The sequence below is a fragment of the Mirounga leonina genome, unplaced genomic scaffold (assembly GCF_011800145.1).
Source record: "Mirounga leonina isolate KUSES-001 unplaced genomic scaffold, KU_Mleo_1.0 Mir_115, whole genome shotgun sequence".
Lineage (NCBI taxonomy): Eukaryota > Metazoa > Chordata > Mammalia > Carnivora > Phocidae > Mirounga > Mirounga leonina.
Window position 1 is genome coordinate 21,148,328 of NW_023270268.1, and position 14,950 is coordinate 21,163,277.

General features: G+C 37.7%; 1 long non-coding RNA gene across 1 annotated transcript in view; it reads left to right on the forward strand.

The window, feature by feature from the left end:
• The first annotated feature begins 687 nt into the window (after nt 1–687).
• Nucleotides 688–14,950, forward strand: part of LOC118003102 — a 124,404-nt gene continuing 110,141 nt past the window's right edge. Inside the window, exon 1 of the long non-coding RNA XR_004677273.1 lies at nt 688–1,026. This is a non-coding gene — a long non-coding RNA (uncharacterized LOC118003102). The remainder of the gene's footprint in view (nt 1,027–14,950) is intronic.

Sequence of the window (14,950 nt, forward strand, 5' to 3'; positions counted from 1 at the left end):
GCGCGACGTGGGGCTCTATCCCAGGACCCTAAGATTGTGACCTGAGCTGAAACCAACAGTCGGACACTCAACAGACTGAGCCACCCAGGCATCCCTAGATTTTTTTTTTTTTTTTAACTCTGTAGAGTTTTAATACTCTTCCTAAGGGAAGTCTTTGTTTCTAAGTGGATGCAGGTACACATGTTTCACATTTGACTTGTTCCCAGCTTTCCCCCTTCACTTTATCATAATTTCTTAGGACATTTTTAAAATGGAAGACGTATTTTGCTTTAACATAAGCCCCCTGACAGGATACGAGTCAATTATGATTGTGGCTACTAGAGACACTTATATGCTGCCACCTGTCACATCGGCCAGTATGGTACATTGGCCCTCTCTTTCTCTGACTCTCCTTTCTGTTCCACATGGAAATTGCTAACCATCAAACAAAATCTTGGTAAGGAAGTATGAGGATGTGCTACAAATTGAACATTATGGCTGAAAAAAGCCGGTAGCCCCACAGTATGCAATTTGTCCCTGAGATCAAAAGCAAAAAAGTTAATTATTTCAAAATTCTTTTTCTCCTTTTCTCTTGAAAAACAGCACAAAGGCAGTGCACTCCTTTGGGAATTAGAGGCCAGTCTGTGATCAAGACAATGGTTTAATCACGCAGGAAAGGATGGCCAGAACATTTATTTGTGTTCAATGAGCTGAGATAATTTCACCCCTCTTTCTAGATCTCCCAGAAAAAGATTTTTTAGGGCCATTCAAAAATGGAATGCCTTTAACACTCACCCTTTATTTTAAGGACCAAGAGGAATGTTTGAGTCATCCTAATTTCACAGAAATTTTCCTGAAAGGGGAGGAATGTGTCTCTTTGCTTTGCATGTCCTTGGCCTTAAATGTACTGAGTAGATGGGGGAATTTGACGGCTTTTGTTCTAAAGTTAGCTCTCATTCTCTATTTCAGACTCCATGGGGGAAGGACTGAACTTTGTAATTAATGCTCAGGAAATTAGCAATCAGCAATGGCAGAGAGAAAAAACGGGTAAGTGGACAGATCTCAACCGCCCCTGACAGGCAAAGGCCATGAGGGGCTCACACAGCAGAGCTTCCAACAGGAGCAGTACCCTCTTTTCAGCTTGTTTTGAATCTTTTAAATGTCCTCTGTTCAGTGTCCTAGAAGTGTAAAAGCAGGTCTTATTTTTTCCACTGTGCCTCTGGCTATTTATCTTGGAGGTGTTTTTTGTTGTTGTTTTGTTTTGTTTTTGTTTTTAAGGGAGCAGTTGGTTTTGCTGCATTGAGAAGTACTCCAATGAGCCAAAATTAGGTTCTTCATCAGAATTCAAAAATATTTTTTCTTCTCCTCTTGCATAGATATAATAGTACCTAAGAAATAGCTTTTGATCCAGCAGGACTTGAGAAGACAGGCTATTTATACCTACAATAAGGAGCCATTAAAAAATGAAAATTGAAATTTTCTTGAGAGAGCAGGCTGTTTATTGGAGGAGTCATGAACAGGAGTCAGCAGGGATCCTGCTCCTTGGGGACCAGTAATATTGACCTTTTTAAAAGGAGAACTTATTGGGAAGAACAATAAACTCTTGATTGACTCCATTATACACAGAAGTGAGAGAATGTTCATAGAATTACAGATTCTCAAGGAATTGTTTCTCTGTGTGTGTACTCAGAAAGATAGGAAAAAATGTTCATCCACCTTAAAATTTAGGGCAAAAAATTCATTGTGTGTCATCGACTTAGTCTCAGGTACTTCCTGGAGATCCTGAGAGCTAACTTCTCTTACTCAATCCTGCCTTTTATACAATAAATATCCAGCAAACTTTTTTGCCCATCAAGGGTAGCCAGAGTGCAAGGATGCAAGAGCACCTCGCTCCAGGGGTCCCCAGCAGACCAGGTTCAGCCAGAGATGAGTAGTGGTTAAACAAGAAAGGAATTTATTTCAGTGAGGCCAACACTAGGAAGACAAAGGACCAGCATCTCAAAGACTGTCTCCAAAGTGCTGAAAATAATTCTAGGTTTATTATAAGGAAAATGTGGGACAGAGGTGGGTACCTGGAGTTGGGCAGTGAAAGTCAAGTTGATTGTTGTTTTGGAGTCATTCGGGGGCAGGGCCTGATTGTTGTCTCAGGTCAGTCCTTACTGCTTGAGGGGCTAGTTCCGTTCCCATCAGGGCATGCTCTGCTCTCAAGGTCTTTTGCCTGAGTTAAGAGACGTGCTAGAAAGAACTTAATCAATTAAAAATTTGATGTCAAACAAAGGTAACTGAAGTCCTCTTTCATAAGTAGAATGTGAGGCTCTGGAGCCATCTTTGGGCCAAAGACAATTTATGATCTCTGTGGGATTTTCTCTTCCTTTGCCATTGTGTAACCTTTGTACTGTAGTGATCATGGCATTTACCTTATTTCCCAGGCCAAGTGATCTGGGTCCTGAATGAAACTTTATCTTCCTCTGGGTTCTTTGATCATTCAAACCGTTGCCAGTTCAAGACCTTCCCCTGGTTTCCTATTTTATCTTATCTTATACCAGCTCTGCCACACTCATTTATACTATCTCTTTGCCCCTGTAGCCACTTGAGTTTGCAATGATGCTCTTTCTTGGGCTTACTCTTTATTATCTAAATGATAGAAATCATTAAGAAACTTGTTCTTAATAACTCGACAGTAACACACTCCCAAAGAGAGACTAAAAATAGCATACTTTACTCTGTTCTTGGGAAAGACATTAACTTCTCTAGTTTTTTTTTTTTTTCCTCCGAAGCAAGAGAGTTGGAGTGGGTAAGTTGTTTCTCAAATTTTAGGATGCAAAAAAACCCACTTACATAATTTGTTACAAATGTGCATTCCTAGGCCTTGATCTCCCAAGTTTTAAATGATATATTTCTCAACAGGTACTTCAGAATCATCATTTGAGTATGTATGTCAGGTAATTGTTGTTGAGATGGTATATGTACTATACCTTGAGGCATACTATTCTAGATTATTTATATGGCAAATAGTATTTTTTAAAGAAGGCTACCACATTACATTGTATCTCACCTATTCTCTCTTTTCCTTCCTCCCTCCCTCCCCTCCCCCCTCTCCTCCCTTCCCTTCCTTCCTTCCTCCCTCCCTCCCTTCTTCCTTCCTTCCTTCCTTCCTTCCTCCCTCCCCCCTTCCCTCCCTTCTTCCTTCCTTCCTTCCTTCCTCCCTTCTTTCTTCCTTCCTTCCTTCCTTTCCCTCTATCTCCCTCTCTCCCTTTCTTCCTTTCTTTCTTATATTTGCAAAGCAGTTTAATGGCCAAATGAATATGAAGCAAAATGAACTCATGAGAATACAGGCTAAGGAAATGTAGGAAAAAAAAAGAACATTTAAAACAAATCACTCACACTAAATTTTAAAGGAGAAAAAAAGTTTTGTTTTTTTCAAAGGTATTTTAAAATATTAAAATATGGTAAAACATTCTTTTTTTTTTCTTTTAACATATATTGCATTATTTGTTTCAGAGGTACAGATCTGAGATTCAACAGTCTCGCACAATTCACAGCACTTACCAGAGCACATACCCTCCCCAGTGTCTATCACCCAGTCACCCCATCCCTCCCACCCTACCCCCCACTCCAGCAACCCTCAGTTTGTTTCCTGTGATTAAGAATTCCTCATATCAGTGAGGTCATATGATACACGTCTTTCTCTGTTTGACTTATTTCACTCAACATAATACCCTCCAGTTCCATCCACGTCGTTGCAAATGGCAAGATCTCATTCCTTTTGATGGCTGCATAATATTCCATTGTATGTATATACCACATCTTCTTTATCCATTCATCTGTCGATGGACATCTTGGCTCTTTCCACAGTTTGGCTATTGTGGACATTGCTGCTATAAACATCGGGGTGCACATGCCCCTTCAGATCCCTACTTTTGTATCTTTGGGGTAAATACCCAGTAGTGCAATTGCTGGATCATATGGAAATCGGAGGGGTAGACGAACCATGAGAGACGATGGACTCTGAAAAACAAACTGAGGGTTCTAGAGAGGAGGGGGTGGGAGGATGGGTTAGCCTGGTGATGGGTATTGAGGAGGGCACGTTCTGCATGGAGCACTGGGTGTTATGCACAAACAATGAATCATGGAACACATGTATGGGGATTAACATAACAATAAAAAATTTTAAAAAATAAATAAAATAAAATACAGTAAAACAAATGAAATGCAGGAGCTTTCTAAAGACTGCATTGAAAAAGTTTCAAAACAGTTTGCTTATAGATTAGTCACCTGTTCTTTTCATAATGTGATGTTAATGCACCTGCCATTGACAGGCAGGGTTTATGTAACTTCCCTTTGAATCTGGGTGAGCTGTTACTATGCTAGGTAACTTTTGGTGCTGGACAATAAAAGATGATATAACTTCCACCTGGTACTTTGGGAGGCTTGCTTTTGGAACCCAGCTGCTACACATTTGAGGAAACCACAACCACTAACTATGCAGAAAGGCCACTTACAGAGGCCATGTGTAGGTATTTCAGCTGACAAGCCCAGCCAAACTCTCAGCTGACAGCTAGAACCCATTTGCCAGCCACGTGAATGAGCTCTCTTAAGCAATGGATCTTAAGTCCCAGTCAAACCATCCCATCTGACGCTACACAGAGCAGAGAAGCCTTCCTTGCTGAACCCTGCCGAACCCTGCCGAACCCTGCCGAACCCTGACCAAACTGTGGACTTGTGAGTTAATTGTTATTTTAGGTCACTAAGTTTTGGGGTGGCTTGTTACACAGTAACAAATAATTCAAACAATTGCTAAAATGTATAGTCTGGATTAGCCAAGTGTAATGTAAAACCATGGACTTTGAAATCAGACAGACCTGGGTTTACATAAGATCTCCAAAATTAGTTACTGGGCTACTGTGGGCAAGTTCTTAAACACTCTGAATCTCAGAGACTTTATTTACAAAATGACAGTAAATAATACCACATTATTTACAGCTGTTTTGAGAATTACATGAGGGCATGAATAAAAAATATTTTTCTACCTTTTTTAATCCTAAAAATTTTGTTCATGCATATAAGCAGCATATATACAACTTGCATTTTTTGAAATATGACTTATTTTTGTGATTCTTCCTCCTTTAAATACTAGGTGAATGAATTTTTAAATATTCTTAAACATTGTCTCAGATTTTATTTCTTAATAGCTAAAAAGAAAGAGAACTAGATTAAATTTTGCTCATGGAAAGAGTTTTTGAATCTTTTGGCATTCAGCACATTTTTTTTTTCTTTATTTGACAGAGAGAGAGACAGCGAGAGAAGGAACACAAGCAGGGGGAGAGGGTGAGGGAGAAGCAGGCCTCCCGCCGAGCAGGGAGCCCGATGTGGGGCTCAATCCCAGGACCCTGGGATCATGACCTGAGCCAAAGGCAGATGCTTAACAACTGAGCCACCCAGGTGCCCCAGCACAATTTTTTAATATAGTGATTTGTGGTTAGCAAATCTAATATAGGCATAAGAATTGGAAAAGAAGTACATATCTATTTGCTGATGATATGATACGGCATACCCAAGACAATATGTGATAGAGTTAACAAAAATGATAAAAGAATTTAGGAAGAGAGAAAATATAAAATTAAAATAACCAAATCCCAGTCCTTATATTTAAACAGTAACCAGTTAAAATATATTTATATATACTTTTTCTAGGATTTGAGTCTTTTGTCCCTGTCTTATGCATTTAGAATTTTTATGGTCCATCATATATGGTAAAAGACACAGAGAAGGAGGTGAAACTACTCTGAGGTGCATATAGATTTCTATTTTTTTTTTTTTTAGTCTTTGAGCCAAGAATTTAATTTTACAGAGTTTTTTGACTGCTTTATTAAGGCACAATTGACATTAGATGAATTGCCCATATTTAAAATGTATAATCAGATAAGTTTTGAATGCCACTCCAGGTTAGTTTGTAATTTCTAGAATTCTATATAAATAGAATAATACAGCATATGTTATTTTTGTGGCTTATTTCACTCAGCATAATTATGTAGAGATTTATCCATGTTGTTTGTGTTAGTAGTTTATTCCTTTTTATTGCTGAGTAGTATTCCACTGTATTAATGTACGACAGTTTTTTAATCCATTCAACTATTAATGGACATTGATCTGTAACTGCTAATTACATTGACTTCTAGTTTTGGCTATAACAAATGTTGCTATGAAAATTCATGTATGGGGCTTCTATGGATATGTGTGTTCATTTATGTAGGATTAGAGTTGAGATAACATGGAGGATATATGTTTACATTTTTAAGAAATGGACAAACTATTTAACAAAAGGAATGTTCCACCAGTAGTTATATGAGTATCAATTACTGCACATTATCACCTATGGCTGGTCAGTCTTGCAAATTTCCCAAATATTGTTCTGTTATTTATTATTTAATCTCATTTTGATCACAGAAGTACTTATATTACATTCATCTTTTTTTTAATCTATTGAGACTTGTTTTATGACCCAGGATATAGTCTATCTATATAGATGTTCCAAGTACACTTGGAAAAAGAAATGTATTCCATTCTTGAGTGTTCTCAAGATGTCAATTAGGTTAAGTAAGTTGATAAGATTTTTCAAGTCTGCTATGCTCTCAATGATTTTCTACCTATTCTTCTATCATTTATTGAGAGGGCAGCATTGCAAGTTCTAAGTGTAATCATGGATTTGTCTATTCTTGAAGTTCTATCAGTTCATATGTATTCTGAAGCTCCATTATGTTCATAAATGTTTGATTGTTATGTTATACTGATAAATTATTCTCTTTAAAATTATGAAATTATCTTCTTTACCCCACTAATATTCTTCACTTTGACATCTACTTTGTCAGTAGTAATATAGCTACTCCAGTTTTCTTGTGATTACTATGACCATTGTATATCTTTTCCCATCCTTTTATGTTTTGACCTATTTGTGCCTTTATATTTGAAGTTCCATTCTTGTATATAGCATATAATTGAATCTTGCAATTTTATCCAATATGATATCTGTCATTTAATTGGAATGTTTATATCATTTATATTTGATTTTGATTATTGATATGATTAGGGTGAAATCTATTTATTTTGTTTACACTTATGACATTTATACTTCATTGGGGCTTTTTTTGAGGTATAATTGACATACTAGTTACAGGTGTACAACATAATGATTTGGTATTTGTATAGATTGCAAAAAGATTACCACAGTAAGTATAGTAAACATCCATCATCATATGTAGTTACATTTTTTCTTTTTTTTCTTGGGATGGGAACTTGATAGATTTATTCTTAGTAATTCTCAAATATGCAATACAGTTATTTTTTTAAATTTAATTTAATTTTATTATGTTAGTCACCATACAATACAGAATTAGTTTTTGATGTAGTGATACACGATTCATTGTTTTCGTATAACACCCAGTGCTCTGTGCAGTAGGTACACTCCTTAATACCCACCACTGGGCCAACACATCCACCCCGTGCCCCTCCCCTCCAAAATACTCAGTCTGTTTCTCGGAGTCCATAGTCTCTCATGCTTCGTCTCCCCCTCCAATACCCCCCCATTTTTCCCTTCTTTCTCCTAATGTCCTCCATGCTATTCATTATGTTCCACAAATAAGTGAAACCATATGATAATCGATTTTCTCCGCTTGACTTATTTCACTTAGCATAATCTCCTCCATTCCCATCCATGTTGATACAAAAGTTGGGTATTCCTCCTTTCTGAAGGCTGAGTAATATTCCATTGTATATATGACCACATCTTCTTTATCCATTCATCTGTTGAGGGGCATTTTGGCTCTTTCCACAGATTGGCTATTGCGGACATTGCTGTGATGAACATTGGGGTGCATATGGTTCTTCTTTTCATTACATCTGTGTCTTTGGGGGAGCTACATAGAATAGCTCTATTTTTAATTTTTTGAGGCACCTTCACACTGTTTTCCAAAGTGGCTGTACCAACTTGCATTCCCACCAACAGTGTAAGAGGGTTCCCTTCTTCACAACCTCTGCAACATTTGTTATTTCTTGCCTTGTCCATTTTTGCCATTCTAACTGGTGTAAGGTGGTATCTCAATGTGGTTTTGATTTGAATTTCCCTGATGGCTAATGATGAACAGTTTTTCATGTGTCTGTTAGCCATTTGTAGGTCTTCTTCAGAGAAGTGTGTGTTCATGTCTTCTGCCCATTTTTTGACTTGATTATTTGTTTCTTGGGTGTTGAGTTTGAGATCTTGGATATCAGCCCTTTGTCTGTAGTGACATTTGCAAATATCTTCTCCCATTGGGTGGGTTGCCTCCTTGTTTTGTTGACTGTTTCCTTTGCTGTGTGGAGGGTTTTTATCTTGATGAAGTCCCAAAAGTTCATTTTTGCTTCTGTTTCACTAGCCTTTGGAGATGTATCTTGAAAGAAGTTGCTGTGGCTGATGTCAAAGAGGTTACTGCCTATGTTCTCCTCTAGGATTTTGATGGATTCCTGTCTCACATTGAGGTCTTTCATCCATTTTGAGCTTATCTTTGTGTATGGTGTTAGGGAATGGTTGAATTTCATTCTTCTGTATATAGCTGTCCAATTTCCCAGCACCATTTTTGAAGAGACCCTCTTTTTTCCATTGCATATTTTCCTGCTTTGTCAAAGATTATTTGACCATAGAGCTGAGGGTCCATATCTGGGCTCTCTATTCTGTCCCATTGGTTTATATGTCTGTTTTTGTGCCAGTACCATGCTGTCTTGGTGATCACAACTTTGTAATATAGCTTGAAATCAGGCAACGTGATGCCCCCAGCTTTTTCAACATTTCCTTGGCGATTCAGGGACTTATCATATTCCATATTTTCTGATTCCAATTTTAGCATTGTTTGTTCCAGCACTTTGAAAAATGCCATTGGAATTTTGATCGGGATGGTGTTAAAGATATAGATTGCTCTGGGCAGCATAGACATTTTAACAATGTTTATTCTTCTGATCCATGAGCATGGAATGTTTTTCCATCTTTTTGTGTCTTCTTCAATTTCTTTCATGAGTGTTCTGTAGTTCCCAGAGTATAGATCCTCTACCTCTTTGGTTAGGCTTATTCCAAGGTATCTTATGGTTTTTGGTGCTATTGTAAATGGAATCCTTTCTCTGATTTCTCTTTCTACAGTTACATTGTTAGTGTATAAGAAAGCATCTGATTTTTGTGCATTGATTTTTGTATTCTGCCACATTACTGAATTGCTGTATGAGTTCTAGTACTTGGGGGGTGGAGTCTTTTGGGTTTTCCACATAAAGTATCATGTCATCTGTGAAGAGAGAGGATTTGACTACTTCTTTGCCAATTTGAATACTTTTATTTCTTTTTGTTGTCTGACTGCTGTTGCTAGGACTTCTAGTACTATGTTGAACAATAGTGACAAGAGTGGGGATCCTTGTCATGTTCCTGATCTTAAGGGAAAGGCTCTCAGCTTTTCCCCATTGAGGATGATATTTGCTGTGGGTTTTTCATAGATAGATTTTATGAGCTTGAGGAATGTTCCCTCTATCCCTATACTCTGAAGAGTTTTAATCAGGAAAGGATGCTGTATTTTGTCAAATGCTTTTTCTGCATCAATTGAGAGGACCATATGGTTCTTCTCGCTCCTCTTATTAATGCATTCTATCAAATTGATTGATTTGAGAATGTTGAACCACGCTTGCATTCCGGGAATAAATCCCACTTGGTCGTGGTAGATGATCCTTTTAAAGAGTTGTTGGATCCTATTAGCTAGGATTTTGTTGAGGATTTTGGAATCCATATTCATCAGGGATATCGGTCTGAAATTCTCCTTTTTGATGGGGTCTTTGCCTGGTTTGGGCATTAAGGTAATGCTGGCCTCATAGAATGAGTTTGGAAGTTTTCCTTCTGTTTCTATTGTTTGAAACAGCTTCAGTAGAATAGGTAGTATTTCTTCTTTGAATGTTTGGTAGAATTCCCCAGGGAATCCATCAGGCCCTGAACTGTTTTTTGGGAAGTTTTTGACCACTGCTTCAATGTCGTTACCGGTTATTGGCCTATTCAGGTTGTCAATTTTTTCCTGTTTCAGTCTTGGCTGTTTATAGGTTTCCAGGAAGGCATCCATTTCATCCAGGTTCTTCAGCTTATTGGCATATAGTTGTTGATAATAATTTCTAATAATTGTTTCTATTTCCTTGGTGTTAGTGGTGATCTCTCCCCTTTCATTCATAATTTTATTAATTTGGGTCCTTTCTCTTTTCTTTTGGATAAGTCTGGCCAGTGGTTTATTGATCTTATTCTTTCAAAGAACCAACTTCTAGTTTCATTGATCTGATCTACTATGTTTCCGGTTTCTAATTCATTGATCTCTGCTCTAATCTTAATTATTTCTCTTCTAAAGTGTGGCTTAGGCATCTTTTGTTGCTTTTTCTCTAGTTCTTTAAGGTGCAAAGTTAGTTGGTGAATTCAGGATTTTTCTTTTTTTTTTAGTGAGGCTTGAATGGCTATGTATTTCCCCCTTAGGACTGCCTTTGCAGTATCCCATAGGTTTTGGACCAATGTGTTTTTGTTTTCATTGATTTCCATGAATTGTTTAAGTTCTTCTTTGATTTCCCGGTTGACCCAAACATTCTTGAGCAGAGTGGTCTTTAGCTTCCAAGTGTTTGAATTTCTTCCAAATTTTTTCTTGTGATTGAGTTCCAGTTTTAAAGCATTGTGGTGAGAATATGCAAGGAATAATCTGTCTTTTGGTATCAGTTGAGACCTGATTTGTGACCCAGTATGTGGTCTATTCTGGAGAAAGTTCCATGTGCACTCGAGAAGAATGAGTATTCTGTTGTTTTAGGGTGGAATGTTCTGTATATATCTATGCAGTCCATCTGGTCCAGTGTGTCATTCAAAATTTTTGTTTCCTTGTTGATTTTCTGCTTAGATGATCTGTCTCTTGCTGAGGGGAGTATTGAGGTCTCCTACAATTAGCGTATTATTATTAGTATGGCTCTTTATTTTGCTTAACAGTTGGCTTATGTAGTTGGCTGCTCTCATGTTGGGGGCGAGGATACTAACAATTGTTAGATCTTCTTGTTGGATGGACCCTTTAAGAATGATATAGTGTCCTTCTGTGTCTCTAACTACAGTCTTTTGCTTAAAATCTAATCTGTCTGATATAAGAATTGCTACCCCAGCTTTTTTTGAGATCCATTGCCATGGAAGATGGATCTCCATCCCTTCACTTTCAGTCTGGATGTATCTTAAGGTTCAAAATGAGTCTCTTGTAGACAGCATATGGATGGGTCCTGTCTTTTTATCCAATGTGCACCCTTGTGCTGTTTTCTGGGAGCATTTAGGCCATTCACATTGAGAGTGATTATTGAAAGATATGAATTTATTATCATGTTGCCTGTGAAGTCCTTGTTTCTATAGATTGTCTCTGTAAATTTCTGTTCTGTATCACTCTTGGGGTTTTTCTCCTTTTATAGAACCCCCCCCCCCTTCATATTTCTTGCAGGCCTGGCTTAGTGGTCACATATTCTTTCAGTTTCTGCCAGTCTTGAAAGCTCTGCCTCTCTCCATCCATTCTAAATGACAGCCTTGCCAGATAAAGTATTCTTGGCTTCATGTTCTTCTCATTTAGTACCCTGAATATGTCTTGCCAGGCCTTTCTGGCTTGCCAGGTATCTGTGGATAGGTTTGACATTATTCTGATATTCTTTCCTCTGTACATAAGGAATCTCTTCCCCCTAATTGCCCTTAAGATGGTTTCCTTTGTTCTAAGATTTGTGAGTTTTAGTATTACATGGCAGGGCATTGGTCTGTTTTCCTTGATCTTGGGAGGGATCCTCTCTGCCTCTAGGACACAAATATTTGTTTCAGTCCCCAGTTTAGGGAAGTTCTCAGCTACAATTTGCTCAAATATATCTTCTAGTCCTCTCTCCCTCTCCACCCCCTCAGGGATCCCAATAATTCTGACATTGAAATGTTTCATGGTGTCACTTATTTCTCTGATTCTGTTTTCATGGATTTTGAGTTGTTTTTCCCTGGGCTCCTCTTTTTCCTTCTTTTCTATCAGTTGGTTCTAGATCACTCTCATTGATAGCATTTTTACATTCTGCCAGTTCAGTTTTCATTTCTTCCCTTAGAGACTCTATGTTGCCATTAATTGATTTCTCCATTCTAGCCATTGTCTTCACAATTGATGAGCTCAGTTAAAACCGGTTTTGGGGGCTTTTGTTCTCTGGCGGGTTTCCCTGGTGGCTTTCCACGTCTGTTCTGAGAAAGCAGATGAGATTGTTTCCAACCCTCTGCCTCAGAGCAGAGAGATCACAGTCTGTTCTTCAGTGAGCTCTCCCGGCCACATTATCTCCGTTTCTGTCTGTGCTATTATAAACTGAAGCATCCTGGGTTGTGCGCCCCTCCGCAGCACTCCCAGTCCTTGCCTCCAGGTCAGGGCATGTCTCTGCCTTTTGTGCTTCTAAAACCGCCAGCTGCCCCCAGTTCACATGCGCAGCCCCACTGCTCCAGGTTTCAGCCTGCAGGGCTGCCCTAAAGTCCTTTCCCTATTGTTACCAGTCTGCGAGTCTGTGCCCTATCCCCAGAGCAGGAGGCTTTTGCTTTCCTGTGTTATTTCACCTCCCTGGCACCAGGGTTTATGGCCACTCCCTCCCACTTCTGTTTATCCTGCCCATGGAATCACACACAGCTCCCTGCTTCATACCTCGAAACCAACTGCCTGCAATATTCTGTTTGTAGAGATCCAGATCTATCTTCTTACATCTCAGGCTGATTTCGTGGGTGTTCAGAGTGGTCTAGTAGATATCCAGCTCAATTCCAGGGACCAGTTGGAATAGGGTCTCCTACTCCTCCACCATTTTTCCTCTCCACAATACAGTATTATTAACTATAGTCACCATGCTCTAAATTATATCCCTATGCCTTATTTATTTTATAGTTGGCACTTTGTACCTTCTAACCCTCTTTACCAATTTCACCTCCCTCCCCCACTGCAACTCTGGCAACACCGATCTCTTCTCTTTATCTTTGAGCTTATTTTATGTTGTTGTTGTTCTATATATAAGGGCAATCATACAGTTGTCTTTTTCTGCTTGACTTATTTCCCTTAGCAAAATGCCCTCAAGTTACATCTGTGTTGTTGCAAATGGTAAGATTTCATTCTTTTTTATGGCTAAATAGTATTGCGTGTATATATGCTACTTCTTTTTCCATTCATCCATTATTGGACACTTAGGTTGTTTTCATGTCTTGGCTATTGTAAATAATCCTGCAATGAATGGATGGTGATGCATATATCTTTTTGAATCAGTGTTTCCATTTTCTGCAGGTAAAGCCCAGAAGTGGAATTACTGGGTTATGTGGTAGTTCTATTTTTAATATATTGAGGAATCTTTATAATATTTTCCATAGTAGCTGTTCCAATTTACATTCCAACCAACAGTGAGCAAGGGTTCCCTTTTCTCTATGTCTTTTCCAATACTTGTTATTACTTGTCTTTTTTATAAAAGTCATTCTGACCTCCATGAGGTGATTTCATTGTAGTTTTGATGTGCATTTCCCTGATGATTAGTGATTTAAGCATCTTTCCATGTGCCTATTATCTATATGAATGTCTTCTTTGGGAAAATGTGTATTCAGTCATTCTTCCCATCTTTAAAATTGGATTGTTTGATTTTTGCTATTGATTTGTAGTTCTTAATATTTTTTGGTATTAACTCCTTTTCAGAGATGTGATTTACAAATATGTTCTCCTATTTAATAGATTCCCTTTTCATTTTGTTGATGATTTCCTTTGCTGTGCAGAAGCTTTTTAATTTAATGTAGTCTCACTTGTTTATTTTTGCTTTTGTTGAATTTGCTTTTGCTGTCAAATAAAAAAAAATCACTGAGACTAATATAAAGGAGATTACTGCCTATGTTTTCTTCTAAGTGTCTAAGTGTTTTATGGTTTCAGGTCCTACATTCAAGTCTTTAATATATTTTGTGGTAAGTTTTTGTCTATGCTATGAGATAATAGTCTAGTTTCCTTATTTGCATGTGTCTGTCTAGTTTTCCCAACACAATTTATTAAAGAGACTGTCCTTTCCCCATTATATATTCTTGCCTCCTTTGTCATAAATTGACCATATATGTGTGGGTTCATTTATGGCCTCTTTATTCTTTTCCATTGATCTATGTATCTGTTTTTCTGTCAATACCATAATCTTTTGATGACTATGATTTTGTAATATAATTTCAAATCAGGGAGTGTGATACCTCCAGCTGTGTTCTTTAAACCTGCTTTGGCTGTTTAAGATCGTCTGTGGTTCTGTAAAAATTTTAGGATTGTGTGTCCTATTTTTCTGGAAAAATCCCATTGGAATTTTGATAAGGGTTGCACTGAATCTGTAGATTACTTTGAATAGTATGGACATTTTAACAATACTAATTTTTCCAATCCATGAGCATGGAATACTTTGTCTTGTCGTTTTTAGTTGTTTTAGAGGTCTTTCACCTTATTAAATTATTTCTAGATATTCTGTTTGCAACTATAAATGGGATTGTTTTCTCTTTCTACCACTTTGTTATTAGTGTATGGAAACACAACAGATTTTTGTATGTTGACTTTTGTATCCTGCATTTTTACTGAATTTATGACTTCTAATGGTTTTTTAGTTGTCGTTAGGGTTTTCTGTGTATAAAATCATGTCATCCACAGTGACAGTTTGACTTTTTCCTTTCCAATTTATGTTCCTTTTATCTCCTTTTCTTGCTTGATGCTCGTTAGAACTTCCAATACTATGTTGAATAAATGTGGGGAGAGACATTTTTGTCTTGTTCCTGATCTTAAAGGAAAAGATGTTAGCTTTTCACTATTGAGAATGATGTCAGCTATGGGCTTATCATATATGGTTTTTATTATGTTCAGGTATTTCCCTCTATATCCACTCTATTGAGAGTTTTTATCATAAGCAAATGTTGAGTTCT